Below are 6,000 nucleotides of genomic sequence, written 5' to 3'. Positions count from 1 at the left end.
GTATTGACCAGTCTGTGTACAGCTCTGTTTGAAAAAGCATTGCAAGGAGCAATGGGGTCCGCTCAGGTGGGTTAGTCAGTCATTGATGACGTTGACTTATTGCAGGGGAGAATGTTGCCAGGTGGTAAATTCCATGTACCCTGTGTAAATATGTTCAATATAAAAAAGAGAATAGATTTTATTTTGGTTTAACTATGTACAAGGGAAGAGGTGTTTACAGTTATGTTAAAATATAATTCATATGTACAAACCATTTTAAAAAGTAAGATTGTACCTAAGGGAACAACAACGATCATAAAAAGGGTAACCTCTTAGCTGTTACAATCTGGTGCCACTAGAGAGCGAGATTGTCGAATTTCTTCTTCTTGTGCTCAGGGGATTCTGGTCCTTTTCCGGGTTGAGTAAGCTGAGGGGTGCAGGCGAAATGCATTCTGAGTCCATCTAATGAAATCCATGGGTGCAAATAGCGCGATGAATGTCGTGGAATGTACAGACTGTTTGAGGAAGTCCAGACGTGATTAGCAAGTTATTAGGATTTTTGAACAAAGCCAGAAGCTCAACTTGGAGGTCCCTGTTAAGGGAAATGGAATTGATAAGCTCACTGCCGTATTTTGATTTGTTTTTGAGGTTTTTGTATTTTTTTGAAATCTCCCTGCCTAAACCGTTCAATTTAGAGTGATAACACAAAAAATAATAATAATAAAGAACCCCAAAAGTAGTGATTGTGTCCTGTGTGGTACCTATTTCTTGGGGCATGGTGGTATTTGCTGGTAATGATGGCAGTGGCTATACTCTCAGCAACCGCCTTGAGCACCTGCTCATGGCGCCAATGATAGCAGCCTTTCCCAAGGGCCTTTGGGCAGCTACTGTGGAGATATTCTAAGGATTCTCTTTCAGAGCAAAGAAGGCAGGAAGATGTCTCGTTCTTACCCCAGACGTGGAGGTTTGCTGAGCTTGGTAGGGCATCACAGACAGCTTGGACAAGGAACTGGATATGATGGAAGTCTTCCTGCATGATGTTTTACCAGGTAATCATGCACTGCGGTATACCCTCCCACCCTGTCCACACACTCTGCTGCCTGATTCCCACCATCCTGCTCACTCACTCTTCCTACATGCCTGCTCGAACCTCTTCCTGGATTAGATTGTGTCTCTCCTTGCCCTGGGCCTTGCCAACCTGGGTCTTTTAGAAGTATCCCAAGTATCCACCCTCAATCCTCTCCCTGTTCTCACCACAATGCCAGTTGACAATATCTTCTGGTCCCTGGAGTCCCTGTACTGTAGGACTTCTCTTGTTTGTGCCACCATAAAATCGTCAGTGAGGCCACAGAATGGGAGATGCAAGATGTTACTGTTCCATACAGAGCTGCACTGTTGAGGCTGTAGGGAAGTCCCAGCCACTTGCAGATAAAGCAACCGATCTTCCTTACTGCTGTTAATGGAAACGTGTAAACCATCAGAAGCCACAGGTCTCGGGGCAGGATGGAATTTTGTTAGATCCAGGCCTTGAATCTGCCAGGAAGGCCTGACTTGTCGGTGAACCAGGCTTCAAGGTCTTTGTTTGACTTTTGAATGGCAGCAGAGTCATTCAGAATTGAGCCATTGAACTTCCTCAGACTCTTGACAGGTTGTTTGGGGATGGAGAGGATGGTCGTTCCAGAGAGTGAGAAGTGGAATTTTTCAACCACCTTCCCCTTCTTCAGCACCATGGGTATTGACTTGGTAGGCTTGTAACTCATCCTTTCCCAGGTGATAAGTTTCTCATGTCCCTGTAGGATCCACCTGCTCCCTGGGACCGATGTTGTGATGGTAATGTGGCCCATAAATGCTCTTATCGAGGGCTGTCGTGCACCAGACTTGGTTAGGGGGCCTCTGCATTCCACCTCGGCTGACTTTGCCACCACGTTCGGTGCAAGGGCAAAAATCATAACAGAGATGTGGGACTTCCGGTTATGGAGGCACAGAGAACAGACATATGGCACAAACTTCTGCTCAATAGCTTGCTAACATTAGCCTTCTGTCGAACTGAAATAATTTGATACCATCTTTGCTCTCATAAGTGAAAATACTGAAAGTGGGAATATGTCACCGAAAAAGAATGAAGCTACAACAACAAAGGACAACGCAGGCAAATATCCCCACTGAAGGCTAGCTACGATGGCGACGAACCGACTGACAGACCTCCATTATGGTTTATATCTGAGATGGAGAAAGGAATACGGAGGGTTGAGTCCATGATCGAGAGACGTTTAACTAAGCTTTCTGAAAGGATGGAGAAAATTGTCAGTGACAACAAAGCCATCGATCACTGAGTCAAGTGAAACGAGGGGAAACAGAGTGAGTTTGATCACTCCTTAACCGCCATGCAGCACGAATTCGATGACTACAAAAAAGCTATAGAGGGCGAACTGAGAGAGTTGAGGGAACAAGTAGAGCCCATATACAAAATCTTAGGCTGATTGGCTTTCCAGAGGGAGCGGAGGGGAAGAAAATAGTGGCATTCATACAGGAAATTATTATTTTATATATATTGTTGCAGACTATATGGGCACAATTCACCATAATCGGTTGACGCTCTGTGTTAGGTAGACACGGGCCCTTTAAGAAAGGGTTTCCGGGTTGACAGGGTGGAGCTAGGACGAGAGTTGTTGGAGCGGCACCATGCTGCTCACATTGTTATTTTATACGAAAGAATAAATGACACACGCGTTCGTGTAGTCAATTAGAAATTTTCCGTCTCTACTTTCCTGCAATTTCCACATTGGTGACCCCGGCGTTTGTCTGCTGGCCGTTTCCAGAGACAATTCTTCATGAACATGACGACTAATGCGGTTTCTCTCAAGCTGCCGGAGTTCTGGGAGTCGTCGGCCTCGGCTTGGTTCGCCCAGACAGAAGCGCAGTTCGCATAATGGGAAATCACCGCGAACGCTACAAAATACTATTATGTGGCTCTCGGCAGTTCAACAGCAAACAGAGTGGTGAGCCTCCTCAAAAATCCTCCGTAGCAGGATCAATACGAGGCACTCAAGGCTCACCTGTTGAAAACTTGTGAACTTTCTGACGCTGAGCGTGCCAGCCGGCTCGTCTCTCTACAGGGACTTGGTGACAGTAAGCCGTCTGAACTTATGGACAGGATGCTGGATCTCCTGGGAGAGCATAAGCCCAACTTTCTCTTCATCCAACTGTTTCTGCGACAGCTGCCTTCTCAGGTATGGGCTGCTTTAGCCAAAACCACCATCACTGACTGTCGTGCTCTGGCCGAGGAGGCTGATAAAATTTTCCTGACTGGTCAACAGCACTGCGCGGCCTCGTTTTACCTGCCCAAACATTTTCAGCACTGCCTAGAGACGCAACAGTCGCCGCCACAGCAACAGCTCCTCAAGTGCAGCAGGACCACGGCCTGTGTTTTTACCATGCAAAGTTTGGGCCCAAGGCCAAGCGGTGCCGATCTCCATGCAGTTTCAGTGCCGGAACACCGGGGTCGGTGCTCAGCAGTGGCCATGTACGTCGGCCGAATTGGCAGGCTGCTCTTCATCCAAGATACCATTTCTGGATGGCTGTTCCTGTGCAACACGGGCACGTAGAGGAGCGTCCTGCCCGCATCGAGAGTAGACATCCTGTCTTGCAGATATGCCCCCCCCCATGGAAGCCACTAACGGCAGCCCCATCCGCACTTATGACACCAGATACGTGGAGCTGTGTTTCGGTTGGGACTTTGTCACGGCGAAAGTGGCCGTCCCCCTCTTGGCACGGATTTCCTATATGCCTATGGGCTGCAGGTGGATGTCACAAACCGCCGCTTGATCGACGCTGTCACTTTCTTCTCGGATGTGTGAACTCTCAGCAGACCGGACTCCATCAGGCTGTCTAGCGTGCTCTCCGCCGCAGACGATTTTCTCCGGCTTCTCGCTGAGTTCCCGGTCCTCACGCAGCCCACCTTCTTGTCTTCCACCGCCAAGCACAGAGTGGAGCACCACATCGCCACCACTGGCCCACCAGTCTATGCTCGGGCTCGGCACCTCGGGTTTACTGCCACCAGGGAGGAGTTCGAGAATATGGAGCGTCTCGGCATCATTCGCTGCTCCGACAGCCCGTGGGCTTCACCCCTCCACATCCTCCCGATGTTATGGGACACTCAGGAAGGACTCAGGCGCAGACACAAAACTTGCTTCCAACTGACTTCGGAGTTTATTACAGGGGGCCAGCTAAGGCAAAAACACACAGTGGAGAGAATTGGGCTGGGCTTCCTTGGGCTGGGGAAACAGGACCGGGAGCAGAGACCGTGGGTGGTGGATGTAACAATAGGAACTATTGTTAGGAACCATTGTTTAGTTCCTTGTTTACACAGGGGTCGTTTAGGTTGTTGCACCTGGAATAACGGACCCAGCATGATGCATAACCTTACGTGCCGAAGTTATTATTAAAGTTTATAGCCCCGTGGGGTTGAAACGAGTTGTAACGTCTCATTAGTAGAAGGTAACAACACACTTTAACATGGTGGCAGCGGCGGACGACTCGGTTTGAAGTTTGGTGCGGAAAAGTTTCTAGGAGCGGGAGAGCGGTTAGTGTTCCTAAGCAACGTTCAGTATATTGTTGCGGGACAGCTCCCTGACAGATAGTGACAAACAGACAGTCTGACTAAAGTAACGCGAGACCCTGTTAGCCAATGAGAAGAGACTTAGGAATGCGTGCGTGCTGCCTATTGTTATCCATTGCACAGCACAGCGTGGGTTAGTTGTTATAGTGGTTTACAGACTGTCACACAGTGTTAGCTTAGCATAACGTGTTAGCGATCAGACGTAACATTCCTGACTCCTACACCTCGACTGAGCTGACGCTAGACAGTGACTAACCAGCGACGACCATAATAGAACCAGTAAGAGTGATTACCAGCCCCCAGAGAGAGATCAGAGTGTGCAGCCAGTGACAGTGCGAGTGTCTGCAGAGTGAGACCATCCCAGCCAGGCTAGCCAGCGTCCGTCATCGTCTGCAGACTGCAGGAGCAGTGCAAGGTGGGTTGCTAAACCCGTAGCCTAGCCCGGCTAATTAACGCCAGAGACTGTGTTGTCGCACCATAATTCCCAGCCTCCAACTACTTAATATAAGAACATCTAAACCCAGTCCCGCGACAAGTGGTGTTCAGAAGTGGTGAAATTGGATTGCATTCTGTCTCCATACAGAATAGCGGTGCTATTGCTATTTACGTTAGCGTCCTTGCTAACTAGCAACCGGCTAATTACGTGCAGTAGCACTTTATCAAGGCCATCGTTGCATGTGATCTAGATGATGTTGGAACCTACTGAGGAGATCGAGCACGTGGAGCACGGTGCTGTAGGGGGGGGGAGAGGATAGCGCTGTGGAAAGCGAAATGGAAAAGCAGATGTGTCGTCTAGCCCAAATGTTTGAGCGGTCCCTCCTTAACCAAGAAAAGCAGGAACAATCAATGGAGGAGGTGAAGTGCATGCTTAAAGGGGTACTTGTCGGGCGAGTTGTGCCACATCCCCAACCTCCCGCTGTGCAGCAATTGAGCACGGGACTCCACCCGCTCCCTAGTTCCCCGCAGCCATTCAATGGCTATCAGGAGGGCTTTGATAGTGGCCATGGAGCCAGTCATAGCATTACAACATTGGAGGTGCAGGACATGGAGTTAACTACTCCACTGGTCCCCCGTCCAGACGGACCGGATGTGAGACCCCGTGAATATGCTTTGCCCCCGGGAATGGAGAATGTCGGCCCAGTAGCGGATGGCCGCAACAGAAGTCACCATCCCAAACCCCTTGTCACCAGTACTCCAGCGGAGCGGGGTGGTAGGAGCGCCAGAGCCCGGAACGCATTTCCGGAAGGGAGTCACCATTTCCTGAGCACGCCCAGCCGGGGTGACGCGACGCCGCCTACTGGTGGTACCGGAGGGCCGCCATCCGTCATAACAAATAGTCCAGTGGTAGGGAACGGTCGGGACCGGAGTAGTAGCTACAGGAGAGAAGTAGGACACGAAAGTGA

This window comes from Lampris incognitus, chromosome 3 (assembly GCF_029633865.1).
Source record: "Lampris incognitus isolate fLamInc1 chromosome 3, fLamInc1.hap2, whole genome shotgun sequence".
Lineage (NCBI taxonomy): Eukaryota > Metazoa > Chordata > Actinopteri > Lampriformes > Lampridae > Lampris > Lampris incognitus.
The sequence above is the reverse complement of the archived record's forward strand: the minus strand, read 5'-3'. Positions refer to the sequence as shown.